This window comes from Lissotriton vulgaris, chromosome 1_1, assembly GCF_964263255.1.
Source record: "Lissotriton vulgaris chromosome 1_1, aLisVul1.2, whole genome shotgun sequence".
NCBI classification, from domain to species: domain Eukaryota; kingdom Metazoa; phylum Chordata; class Amphibia; order Caudata; family Salamandridae; genus Lissotriton; species Lissotriton vulgaris.
Window position 1 is genome coordinate 219585495 of NC_141685.1, and position 14769 is coordinate 219600263.

The following is a 14769-nucleotide window of genomic DNA, read 5'->3' on the forward strand; positions in this document are numbered from 1 at the left end:
TTTTTTTTGGTAAAGTGGGTAGTTGTACATTTTGGGCCCTAACTCAGCCTGCAAGTAGGGGAATCTAGCAAACAGGAACATTATTGAAAACTAAAAACCTAGGGGAACTCATGGTGGGGGAGATGTGTGTGGCTCTTGCTGCTTTTTTACCCAGAATCCCTTGCAAAGCTCACACTTTGACTAAATAAACACAAAGGGGTTCATTATGGTGGTGGGTAAAAGCACATCCCAATGACCTTTTCCGCACTCCAGCAGGGGTCTTTCCACCCACTATATTACAATGGGCAAACATAGCCCATTTCCCACCAGAAATACGCGCTAGCCACCGCGGTGGAGGTAGCCAATAGAGACCCAACGCTGTGCGGAATGACATTACATCCGCCTTACAAATCACAATGCCCCAAACAGCCCATCACACCGCAGCAGAGAATCCACCCACCCAGAGACGGCAGAAGCCCGACAGCAGAGCACAAAACCAGACTACCGGTCCCCTCCTCCCGGTCTTGACTGAAATGGATCCAGCTCTTCAAGCCATACCACTGCTGTACCTCATCCACTACCAGCAAGTAATGCACCGTTGCGGACAACGCCACAGGTACGCAAAAACAAAACCCTGCTCACAACCACAACACACAATTCCTGTGCTGACATGAGGCTCCTTTCCACATCAAACACCCTGGTGGGGACAGGAACATATACGCCAGTGTACCCATACATGCCCTGCCTGACATAAAGTCACCCTTCAGCATTCAGGTCACCCATCAACCACGAACTCACCGCAATGTCCCGGTCATGGAAAATCGCAACAGACAATACAATCTATGCATATTTAATTTACAGGAAGATGTTGAGGAAACTAACTGTACATTGTATTTGGAATATCTAATTCCTGGCCTCTTACAAATTAAATGTCTAGAAAGATTTGAAATTTATAAGGCTCATAGGATTTCCTCACATCGGAACCCTCAACACACAAAACCGCGACAAATGATCTTTAAAGTTCTTCATCACCATCATTTGGGTTTAATCAGAAAAGCAGCAAGAGAAATACCTTCACTGGTGGTAAATGGGAATAAAATATTTATTCATCAAGACTTTGCCAAAGAAACTGTCTCAATTCGCAAATAATTCACTGTTCTTCGTCTTCAATTAGGAAGTCTTGGCTACAAATATAGACTTTTTGATCAATCGACAATGCACATTTGGAATGATAATTATTCGAAATCTTTTTGACAACCTGAAGATTTGAGACTTTTTTAGATCAGCGGTCACAGCATTCAATGGATACAATGACTCTGCTACTTGATTTTTATCAGTTATGTCTTTTCTGACAAAATACTGATATTTTCTCAAGTTGGGCTCCAGCGGTTCTGGTCATGCTTGTAAAGCGCGTGTGCATTTCACGTTTCATATTTATGTTTCCTGTTTGTCATTCTTTCCATGTTTTTTATTTTCTCCCTTCCTTCTACTTTATCTGAAGCTACCTTTTTCTCATTCTCTTGATCTTCTTTCATCTTTCTCTTCTTGATTCCTTTTTTCTTTCCTTCTGTTATGGCTAATACACATAATCTTAAAGTAGTTTCATTAAATGTTAAAGGTTTCCGCCATCCAGTTAAACGTACAAACATTTTAGAATATTTATGTAGTTGCAAAGCTGATATTTGTCTTATGCAAGCGACTTATATAGATGATACAATTTAAAAATATAAGAAGAATTAGTGGGTGGATGCTATTGTCTTTTCTCCTGCTAATGGTAAAAAATGGTGTCACTGTTCTTTTTGCAAAAAAATGACACGTCAAATTTTGAGTAAAACATCTGATGCGGATGGTAGATATATACTTGTTAAAATTAAACTTCATGATTCATTCTAATTTGTGTAAAAATGTTTATGGTCCTACTTCAGATGACACTTTTTTAGACTAATCCTACTACAGAGGTTCTAAAGGTTGGTAATATTCCTTTAATTGATAGAATATCTCTTACTAAATTTCACCCTTCTAGAGTTTATTTTGCTTTCAAATCATTTATTCAATCCACTAAATTAGTTCATATTTGGAGATTACATTTTCTTACAGAAAAAACGTTTACAATTTTTTTCAAATCCTCATAATTCCCATTCTAGAATTGATTGTTTATCGGTTTCCAGGCAAATAAATATTTCAGTAACTACTCCTAAAATTGGTAACATTGATATCTCAGATCATGCTATGACTAAACAATCTAAATTGCGAATGAACACTGGTATAGTATTAAATGAGTATAACAAACCAAAACGTTTAGCTGCCATTCAAGAATATTTTGTGTTCAACCCTGATTGTTCTACTTCTATGATTAATAGATGGGATGCTTTTAAAGCTTATATTAGGGGTGTAACAATCTCTATTATGGCCCACAAAAATAAAACCTTTATTGCAAATGTTAAAAACATACAAAAACAAATTGTGAAATTTCAAGTCAAGTCAAGTCAGAGAATTTATATAGCGCACTACATACCCAGAGGGTCTCAAGGCGCTTAGAAAGGGGAGGAGGATTACTTGTCAAATATCCACGTTTTAAGTTGCTTTCTGAATGCTAGGTGGTTCTGGGTAAGGCGAAGGTAAGCGGGGAGTGAGTTCCATGTTTTAGCAGCCAGGTATGAGAAGGATCTGCCTCCCATGGTGGTCTTGTTGATGCGAGGTACCGTGGCGAGGGCTTGGCTGGAAGAACGTAGTTGGTGGGAGGGGGTGTAGAAGGACAGTCGTGAGTTGAGGCATTCTGGTCCGATGTCGTAGAGTGATTTGTGTGCGTGGGTTAGCAGTCGGAAAGTGATCCTCTTCTCGACGGGTAGCCAATGGAGGTCTTTAAGGTGACCAGAGATGTGTTCGTTGCGTGGGATGTCTAATATGATCCTGGCTGAGGCGTTTTGGATTCGTTGGAGTTTCTTCTGGAGTTTAGCGGTAGTGCCTGCGTAGAGGGTGTTTCCGTAGTCCAGTCGGCTCGTGACCAGAGCATGGGTGACTGTTTTCCTTGTTTTGGTGGGGATCCAGCGAAATGTTTTTCTGAGCATGCGAAGAATGTTGAAGCAGGAAGAGGATACGGCGCTGACTTGTCTGTTCATTGAGAGTGAAGAATCCAGGATGACGCCTAGGTTACGTGCGTGGTCTGTCGGGATGGGTGCTCTTCCGAGGGCTTCCGGCCACCAGGAGTCGTCCCATGCAGAGGGGGATATACCTAAGATGAGGACTTCTGTTTTGTCTGAGTTCAGTTTCAGACGGCTTTGTTTCATCCATTCGGCAGCTTCTTTCATTCCTTCGTGTAGGTTAGTTTTGGCGGTGTTGGGGTCTTTGGTGAGTGATAGGATCAGTTGGGTGTCATCCGTGTAGGAGATGATGTTGAGGTTGTGTTGGCGTGCGATGGCCGCGAGGGGGCTCATGTATACGTTGAAGAGGGTGGGACTGAGTGAGGATCCTTGTGGTACGCCACAGATGACTTCAGTGGCCTCGGACTTGAATGGTGGAAGGCGGACTCTCTGTGTTCTTCCGGTGAGGAAGGAGGTGATCCATTCAAGTGCTTTTCCTTGTATTCCGATGTTTCTGAGGCGCTGTAGAAGGGTGCTGTGGCAGACTGTGTCGAATGCTGCAGAGAGGTCGAGGAGGATGAGGGCGACTGTGTCTCCATTGTCCAGTAGAGTTCGAATGTCGTCTGTTGCTGCGATGAGGGCGGTCTCAGTGCTGTGTTTTGCTCGGAAGCCGGATTGTGAGGAGTCGAGGGATTTGTTGGCTTCGAGGAAGGCGGCGAGCTGGTTGTTGACAGCTTTCTCGATGACTTTGGCCGGGAATGGAAGGAGCGAGATGGGGCGGTAATTTTTGAGTTCGGTGGGGTCCGCTGTGGGTTTTTTCAGAAGGGCGGTGAGTTCAGCGTGTTTCCAGTCTTCCGGGAAGGTGGCGGAGTTGAAGGAGCAGTTGATGACGTCTCGGAGGTGCGGTGCTATGACGGAGTCTGCTTTGTTGAAGATGTGGTGAGGACATGGGTCTGTGGGGGATCCTGAGTGGATGGAATTCATCAGGCGGATTGTGTCCTCAATGGAGATTGGGTTCCAGTCGTTAAGGGTGTTCACGGGGGGAGAATGTTCAGCAAATGGTAGGGTGGGTTGGTTTCCGGGTTGGTTGTCGAAGCTGTTGTGGATGTCTGCAATCTTGTTGTGGAAGAATGAGGCTAGGGAGTCGCAGAGGGCTTGAGAGGGGGTGATGTCGTTGGAGTTGGCAGAGGGATTGGAAAATTCCTTGACGATGTTGAAAAGTTCCTTGCTGTTGTGGGCGTTGTTGTCAAGTCGATCCTTGAATGCTGTTTTCTTGGCCTTTCGGATTAGTTGGTGGTGAGTGCGGGTGGCGTTTTTTAAGGCGTCCTTGGTGCTAGTTGTTGGGTCTTTTTTCCAGGCCTTTTCAAGGAAGCGGCAGAGTTTCTTGGACTTCTTAAGATCATCGTTGAACCATGAGGCTTTTTTGCTGCCAGGTTTGCTTTGACGTTTTTTCAGTGGTGCTAAGGTGTCGGCGGTGTTGGATAACCATAGGGTGAGGTTGGCGGCGGCTTCGTTTGCGTTAGAAGAGTGGGCTGGGTCGTTTAGAAGGAGCGAGGCGGAGATCTGGTCCGTGGTGATTTTGTTCCAGTTTCTTTGCAGAGTTGGTTGGAGGTGGTTGGTGGGTTTTGGCTTGTTGTAGGTGAAGTGAACGCAGCTGTGGTCAGTCCAGAGGAGGTCCGTAGTGTGGCTGAAGGAGACATGATTGCTGGAGGTGAAGATGGGGTCGAGTGTGTGACCTGCGATGTGGGTGGGGGAAGTGACTAGTTGATTAAGTCCGAGGTTGGCGAGGTTGTCTAAGAGGGTGGCGGTGTTGCGGTCGTTGATCTTTTCGAGGTGAAAGTTGAGGTCTCCCAGAAGGATGTAGTCTTTGGAGGGGAGCGCGTGTGGGGTGATGAAGTCCGTGAAGTCTTCACTGAATTTTGCGCGGGGTCCTGGTGGTCTGTAGAGGAGGGTGCCTCTGAGTGTGGTCTTGGGGTCGATGTAGATCTGGAAGTGAAGGTGTTCGGAGTTAGCGAGGTTGGCGTCAGAGCTGGTTGAGATGCGGATTGATTTCTTATGGACGATAGCGATTCCTCCTCCTGTGTGGTCGGTGCGGTCCTTGCGTGTGATCTTATAGTCTTCAGGGATGGCAATGGTGATGTCTGGGGCGGAGGAAGCGTTCATCCAAGTTTCTGTTAGGAAGGCGACGTCTGGAGAGATGGTGTCTAGTAGATTCCATAGGTCAATGGCGTGTCTGTGGACCGATCGCGTGTTGAGAAGGATGCACTGTAGGTGGTTGGGGTCGAGAGTCTGTGGAGTGATCGTAGTGGAGGTGTTGTCGGTGCCGCTGAATTTGCAGGAGTAGCAGGAGAAAGGTCCATGGGTGTGTCCAGGAGCGGCTTGGACGCAGTTGGGGGCGCGACCGGGGTCAAGGGCTAGGAGGGTGGCGGCATCGTAGGTAATGCGGGAGGGCTGAGGAGCGCGAGGGGCAGGGGGTCTGGCGCTGGGCGCGGTCCAGGCGCGGACGGGCGTAGACGGGCTTACCTTTGGCGCACCTTCGGCGTGGCCGTAGCGCGTGGGACCATCTGACATTAATGGACAGAGGAGGGGGAGGGGCGAGGGCGGTTCAGCTGGGAGGCGGGTCGGGCTAAGGAGGAGGTCAATAACAACAAAATGGAGGCGGAGGGGTCAGGACGGAGAGAGCGCTTGGGGGAAAACACAAATGCTGAAAAACGCTATTAAATCAGAATGCTAATAAGCAAAGCGGCGATTTTGAGCACAAGCACCAAATCAGCAAATAAAGTCACGCTGGCAATGTAACAATGCGAGAGGGCAAATCAGCTAATTAAGTATGCAAATGGGCAAAAGCGTTAGACAGAGCACGCAGCGGCAATCAGAGCACAAAGCAGGATATAATTGTAAATAACACTCCAAATCATGTAATATGCGTTCTGCAACGATACCGCAGCAGCAGGGGAGCGACCACTCAGCTCGGAAGCGAAGAGCAAATTTGAATGACTTTTTATTACATCCAACAACCCTCAATATAAATTTAAACTACAAAAATTGTGTTGTGAATTTAACTCAATCCTTAGTAAAAGAGGAGACATTCAAATCTCTAATGCTAAAGTCAGATTTAGTTTTAATGCCAACAGATCTGGAAGACTGTTAGCTAATTATTTACGCATAAAAAAGTATAAAACTCAAATCAATTCAATTCATGGTTCTCATGGTAAAATTGCTTTATCTCACAATGAAATAGTCAATTAATTTTTGAATTTCTATGCTACATTATATAATAAGCCAGATTTTCAAGATGTTTCCTTAATTGATTCTCTTTTAAATACCTGTGAATTACCCAAGATATCACAAACAGATGAAATTGGACTGGATGCACCTATCAGTAACGATGAAATTTTATCAGCCATAAAATTCCTTAAACAAAATAAATCTCCTGGTCCTGATGGGATTCCGGTGGAATTCTACAAAGAATTTCAATCACACCTTTTACCTTTTTTACTCCAACTTTTTATGTTTTTTTGTTCTACGGGAACTACCTCTGGTTCTTTCACAGAAGCTTTAATTATTGTACTTCCAAAGCCAGATAAAGATCCCACACTTGTGTCTAATTATCGTCCTATATTTTTAATTATTCAAAATTGTAAAGTATATGATAAAATACTTGCCACTAGACGAGGCCCTATATTAGATTCTATTATACACCCTGACCAATCTGGTTTTATGAAGAATAGATATTCTGCAAATAAGATATTAACTTTGCTACATATTATTGATCAAAGTTCTACATTAACGTTACCATCAGGTATTTTAGCCTTAGATGCTGAAAAAGCTTTTTATAAAATCCATTGGCAATTTTTATTTCATTCGTTATCATCATTTAATTTTGGATATTCTTTTATACGCATGATTTTAGCTCTATATTTTGCCCCTACTGCTCGTTTATATATCAACGGCCAAGTCTCAGCTCATTTTTCGCTTTTTAGAGGTACAAGACAAGGATATCCTCTTTCTCCACTTTTTGGCATTAAACCTTTCCTTACCTCTATAAGAAAATGTGGTACTATTAAAGGAATCAATATTAAGGAGGTTATTGTTAAAACCCTTGCATATGCAGATGATGTACTTTTATTTATTAGTACTCCTATATCCTCATTTCCCTCTCTAATGGATCTTATAACAACATATTCTACAGTTTCTGGATACACTTTAAATACCAACAAAACTGAATGTTTCCCTTAAATGTTTATTGCACTCCAGCTATGCATCCCATGAATGAAATAATTTGGCAAAAGAGTAAGTTAAAATATCTTGGTATTTTATTTTCTTCATCCATAAAATCAACGATAACTTTAAATGGTGAATTGAATTATATTAAAAAACACAACGTTTAAATGGTCATCATTACATCTTTCGTGGTGGGGTAGAATGGATTCTATCAAAATTACTATAGCTCCTAAAATCTTTTATACCTTTGCCATGATTCCTACTCAATTTCCATTAAAGTTTTATAAGGATGTTGATAGATTTCTGTCTAAGATTTTATGGGACAGCAAATCACCTCGTATTAGTGACAAAAAATTAAAAGTGCCGAAACATAATGCTGGATTCGGTATCCCTGACTTTTTTCTTTATCATAAAGCCTTTACTTTAAAACAAAGTTCAATATTGTTTAATCCATCCTTTTTAAATAATCCACCTGCTTGGCTATGTATTGAGAAAACAATAGTAAATCCATTTCCATTACCCACTTTAATGACCATGTCAACAATGCTATATTTTTCACAAATCAGTTATTATTAAATCCACTAAAATGCTATTTAATGATCTTGACTTAATTTGTCTTTTTCCCATGAATAACTTGGAAGACTTATCACTTTGGTATAGTAATGTTATTAAGCTGAACATACATATTAGTTTCTGGTTTTCATTCATTAAGGCTGGTATTTTTTATCTCAAATATATTTACTCCAATAATGCTTTCATTTCTTTTGAAACAACACAATCAAGATTTGGTTCATCTCAATCCGAACTTATTAAGTATCAATATCTGTGCAATTCAATCTTAGATCTTTCCCCAATGCTATTCCCTCTAATGTTATAGCTGATTTATCAATTTACATTCAAACAGTTTCCAAATCATCTCATGGTGTATCTATTTTATAAAAAAAATATCAAATACTTTCGTTAACAATATAGATAAGATTTTAACTTTTTGGAATAATGAGCTTTCACTTTCTTTGTCTATTGACACGTGGAAAGATATTTGGCTTAGTAGTATATCTGGTTGGTTGCCTGTTTCTCTCTACTAAACAAATTCTTACATTCTATTCAATCGTTTATGGACATCATTATGTTTATTCCAAGCTAAACGTATTCCCTCAGCAGACTGTTGGCATTGTAAACTGCAACCAGGTACATTACAATATATGCTTTTTGATTGTCCTCTAGTTTTTAAATTTTGGTCTGAAGTTTGGGATATTATAAAAAAAGATTTGAAAAATTCATATAGATGTTTCCTACCAAATACTAATACGCAAATCTGCTATTTTTTCACAAAACGTAAATGACTTAGAAGATAAACTCTTCACTTTCCTAATCTCAGCAGCATTGAAATACATCACTTTCTGTTGTAAAGATGTTTCTATATTATCAGTTAATGCTTGGCGATCTTGGGTTATTTTTACAAGAAGAGGTGCTCAGTTATCCATGATTGGGATTATTTAGAATTCTATCTCTTATCAATTTTAGATTTGGTTAGATTATACTAGCGATAAAATACAGTAGCTCTGTTTACATCTATTTAAATGTACATCTATTGCATTAGTTGTTATACCTGTTCCCTCCTTCCTTCCCCATATTATGTTTATTTTTAATATGTTACATCTCCCTACCTACTGTAATATTTAATGACTTTAGTGATTTATGAATTGTTTTTTCGCTAAATAAAATTATTATAATTTTTTTGGATTGTCTTTGTTTAGTTGTCTGTAAACAAAACTCAATAAAATATTTTGAACTCGAAAAATTACTATTCCCACTCCAGTGAGTGCTTTCCCTATGGAAAGCAGTGGATAATGGAGGGGAAAATATTACTATTCCGAATCAAGTGAGTGCAACCATAGGGAAAGCATTGGATAGCAGAGGGGTAAAAATTACTTTTCCCACTCTAGTGAGTACAACAGTAGGGAAAGCGTTGGATAGCATAGGGTAAAAATTACTATTCCCACCCCAGTGAGTGCAACAGTAGGGAAAGCGCTGGATAGCGGAGGGATACAAATTACTATTATTACTCCAATGAGTGCAACAATAGGGAAAGCGCTAGATAGAGGAAGGGTAAAAATTACTATACCCACTCCAATGAGTGCAAGAGTAGGGAAAGCGTTGGATTGCGGAGGAGTACAAATTACTATTCCCACTCCAGTGAGCGCAACAGTAGGGAAAGCGCTGGATCTCAAAACAATAAAAAACAAAACCATCAACATTTTTATTACATTTAATTTCCAGTATTAACACAATTCATATATACATTTAAATATATTATTATTAACAAAGATAATAAAAAATAATTAATTACACATTATTTAACACCATAATATCCTCAACACACACCACAATTAACTTTAATAATTTCAAATAAATTAATGAAAATAATGTATTATTATGTATTAATGAATCAATAAAAAATTACCAGCTTTCACACCCTTTACACATATAAACACCACAATACACACCTAAAAGTAATGACACAATTACTAATTAATTAATGGTAATTTAATAATTAATCAATTACAAATAAATTACTTACCACCCTTCACACAATTTACACATATAAACACCACAACACACACCTAAAATTAATTAAACAATTACATCATTAATTAATTAACAACTAATTATCAAACGATTATTAATACATTAATTTACACATTTAACTCAATAACATTACAGTTATACAATTATGAATAAATATAAATTATTGAATACATTTCATATAATTAAGTTTCTTCCCACCCTATTCCCCTATAAACCCACAACCCGCTACTGAACTAAAAATGCAGAATTCTAATTTAATGAAACAAAATTAACTACTATAAATCATTATTTAAATCTGTATTTAAATCTAAAATTTGTCTTAAACCCTACCTCCCTCACCCCCCGCATCCACCAGTGTACTCCCCACTTCTATCAGTGCTCCCACTAATCCTCTCCCCCTGATAAAGCCTGTCTACTCAACTGTCGTTCGCCTCCGGGGACATTTAGCTCTCCCTTACTACCCATGTGTGGGACACAATGTTCCTGACCAAAACGTGGATCAGGGACTCCTCCAACCCTGATCTTAGCCTGGCTTTACCACCACACTATTGTTTTACAGGTATCAACAGAGCAAAGAACAAGTTGGGGAGCAAGATTGCAGTGATCCTTAGACAAGGATGGGAGATATCCTCTAGAAAAATCCCCAACATTAACCCATTGGAAGCTATGTACTTCTGTATCTCTTCAGCTTCCAATCCGGTGCTGGTGGCCATTCTCATCTATAGACCCCCCTGATTCCCACCCCAACCCCTCGTAGACTTCTATGACATTGTGGCTGACCTCTCACTGAAGCACGCACACTTCACTGTCCTTGGTGATTTTAACCTTCACGTCGACAACACTGGCTGTCCAAAAGCCATCCAACTCATTGATGCCTTAAAAGGCCTTAATCTCACTCAGAGGGTGAAGGGTCCCACCCATCGGGCCGGACACACCTTAGATCTAGTGTTCACCAATAAGATTGGAAAAATATAAATCAAGATGATTTGAAGCTCATACTAGAACAAACCCACCCAGTGTTGGCTTCAGACCCCAATCTAGCGCTCCAGCAATTATACGACTGGATGGGCCAGGCAACACACCAATCAGCCCCTTCCAAAGAACATTCGAGTAATAGAGCCAAACCCACCGCCCCTTGGTATAATGACAAACTAAGGATACAAAAACAGATAAATCGTAGTAAGGAAAGAACTTGGAGAAAAGACTATGATATTAGCAGTAAATCTGTCTATAAGGAATCCTTAACACTTTACAAAACCATGATTGCGGAAGCAAAAAAAGAATACTATAGTGATCAAATTGAGAAAGCTAAGAATTCAAGCAAACAACTATTCTTAATCACCAAAGCATTATCAGGCAATTCCCCAGACCTTACTCCCCCCCCGTCACAACTTTTGTGTGACTCTCTTGCCTCTTTTTTCTACACCAAAGTAGATGATATCTACCAGGCGTTCTCTTCCAAATCACCTCCGGGCACAATCTCATCTACCACTCTTCCTCCAGCTAACACGTTCCCTTGCTTCCAACCAGTCACCCCGGACCAAATAAAAAACACACTATCTACTATTAAATCAGGATCACCCCTGGACCCCTGCCCTCTATCTGTACTCAGACCGGTAATGGATGACATCATACCGGCACTCACGCAGGTTTGCAATTTAATATTGCTGTCAGGCAATTATCCGGACCCCCTCAAAAACACTTTACTAAAACCTCTGTTAAAAAAACCCTCACTGGACAAAAGTGAGTTAAAAAACTATCGACCAATAGCTAGTCTACCCTTCATGGCGAAGATGATTGAAAAAATCATGAATACCCAGATTTCCGAGTTTATTGAAAAACACCAGCTCCTCGACAATACGCAGTTTGGGTTCAGAAAACATCACGGGACAGAGACAGCCTTGATTAAAGCCGCTGATGATATCAGGGTAATCAGGGACCAGGGTGGCACTGCCATACTGGTTCTGCTAGATTTATCAGCGGCTTTCGACACGGTCGACCACAACACCTTGATCGACCGTGTCCAGGGACTTGGCATCTGCCACACTGCCAAAAACCTAATAGCGTCCTTCCTAGCCAAAAGAACGCAGGCTGTCATTCTGGGACCCTTTCAATCAGCCCAACTCTCTGCTCCTTGCGGAGTTCCTCAAGGCTCATCCCTGAGTCCGACACTTTTTAACATTTATGTGTCGGACCTTGCTAAGACCATCAAAGCACATGGGATGAGCCTAACCTCTTACGCCGACGACACCCAACTAGTGTTGGCGATTAAAGGGGATGGAGAGCAAGTAGCTGAAAAATTTAAGAAAGGGCTCCTAGATATAGGAGACTGGATGGCTACAAACTGCCTAAAGCTAAACTCGGAAAAAACCGAGGTACTCATCTTTGGTCCACTCTCTCCAGCTTGGCCCACCTGTTGGTGGCCAGAGACCTTCGGTACTCCTCCTATTCCCACCTCGAAGGTTAGGAACCTCGGTGTCATCTTTGATGATGGACTAAATTTCATGAACCACGCCAACAAAACAGTATCAACAGCACATTTGAAATTAAAAATGATCCGGAAAATACGCCCTTTTCTCCCTGACTCTGCCATCAAGACACTGGTTTCTGCCCTTGTCCTTTCATCCCTGGACTATTGCAATGGGCTATTCCTCAATGCTCAAACCAGAGTAATTGCAAAACTCCAAACAATACAAAATGCGGCAGCTCGCCTTCTTACCGGCAAAACAAAGTTTGAATCCATCTCCAAAAACATAAAAGATCTTCACTGGCTTACTGTGCAAAAAAGAATTCATTTCAAATCCCTCTGCATTGTATTTAAAACAATCAACAATCAAGGACCACATTTTCTAAGAGACCAATTACAATCTTACAAACCCACAAGAGCTTTACGATCAGCCACTCTTAGCCAACTGGTCGTCCCTCGCACCAAAACAGTTACCTGGGGTGACCGACGCTTTCTGGTGGCGGCCCCCAGACTCTGGAACACCCTGCCCCTTAACATCAGACAAAGTGTCACACTGCTTCAGTTCCGTAAACTCTTGAAAACCTGGCTGTTCTCTCATTAATCTTTTCTTTTCTTCCCTCACATCTGTTTAATTAACTGGCTTACCCCCTCACATTTCCTGAGTTAATATTGGTTTTTAGCGCCAAGACGCCTACGGGTATATGCAGCGCTTTACAAATATTAAAAATAAATAAATAAATAAATAAATAAATAACCCCAACCTCCTTATCGCTGCTCCTCTGTCGCTGCCCTGGTCAGACCATTCCCTGATCCCCTTCAGCCTAATCTACACCCTTTGTCCTACTCTGCCTACCCCTTCTCAGAAACACAGCAGGAAATGGTGCAGTGTCTCCTGCCCCTCCCTAGCCTCCGCCCTTGACAGCGCCCTGCCACGGGTTAGTGATGATCTGGATCATGAGGTTACCAGCTTCAATGATTGGCTCGCCTCTGCACTTGATAAGGTTGCCCCTATCCTTCCCCTTGTATCCTCTAGACTAAAACCTTCTGCCCCTTGGTTCTCTCCCGCACTATGCGCCGCTAAAAGTCAGTGCAAAAAACTAGAACGCAGCTGGAGACTCTTGTACAATGACGAGGCTAAAACCACATATAGAGCCGCTATCCGAGACTTCCATAGACAAAAGCGTGCTGAAATGAAAGTTTATTTTGCTAAAAAATTACCTTCTCCAGTAACTCTTCCAAATCTCGCTTCAAAATCGTTAAAGGTTTCCCTAAGTCTGCCGCCCTGTCTAGCAGGATTTTCCCTAACCAGGAACTCTGCGATGATCTCTCCAATTTTTTCTAAGATAACATTTAGGAGGGTGGGGGGAACATGACAGCCGGAAGCTAACGGCCGTGACGGAACCCCTCCCACTGCGTGTGGTGTCTGAATCTAGCAGTTAGCGGCTGGCAGCGGCAGTAGCGGCTGCTCCTGGCATTTTTTTTTTCTTCTCCGAAAAAATAATCTACACGAGCCGCCCCAGCGATAGTTTTCTCCTGTATTTATCGACGTCTGCAGTCAGATCTTATTGATTGTTTTCTTTTTCGCCAGCGGGAGAGCGGATGGTTTGCAGTGCTGGGGCGGCGTGCTGACGAAGACTGCTGGGTTCCGAGAGCTCGGTGCTGCAAGAGAGTGGCGGAGGAATCCAAGAAGACTGGCCTAGTGCCTCGGTCTTTGCACAGGTAGACTGGAGGCATACTTTCGCAGAGGAGCGGTAAGATCTGCCCCTTGTAAAGCGTCTGCAGTCGTGAAGCACTTCCTATGTGGGGGTCGAGATTAAGAGGTATCTGGGGTTGAGACTAGCTCTACGGACTTCAATGGGTTGAGGTCCTCTGGGATACAGGACTGGGGGGGCTCGTTAACAGCGGAGCATTAGCGAAGACTGAAGTTGCTTCACAAATTCCCCCTTTTGAGGCTGCTAGGAGTTTTGTTTGTAAAGATCTGGAGTCCTGCATGGAGAGGCGTGAGTGTGGTACTGTTGGGGGGGTTAGCCGCTACACATTACATAAAAGGACTGCCAGTATTCTACTACTCCCCCTTAAGTCATCATTCTCCCCCCCATTATAGAAATTAAGGCTATTTCTAGGAAAGGGAAGGAAAGCCGCATTGGTGTAGACACCCAGCCAGGAAGGGGAAAGGGCAAGAAAAAAGCGAGGGGAGGTCTATCCGCTGCACCTAAATTTATTCCATCTTTGAAGTCTTATTACAGGGTTCTCTCCTCGGCCTCGACCACCTCGGATAGTGGCAACAATAAAGCTATCAGGATGGCCACTGTTACTACTGTTACTACTATTGCCGCTGCTGGGGCCCCGGTCAGGAGCTTCTCCTGTAGCTCCTATAGTCAGCACCTCTCAACCCTCTCAGTCCTGCCAGCCCTCTCAGCCTTCTCTGTC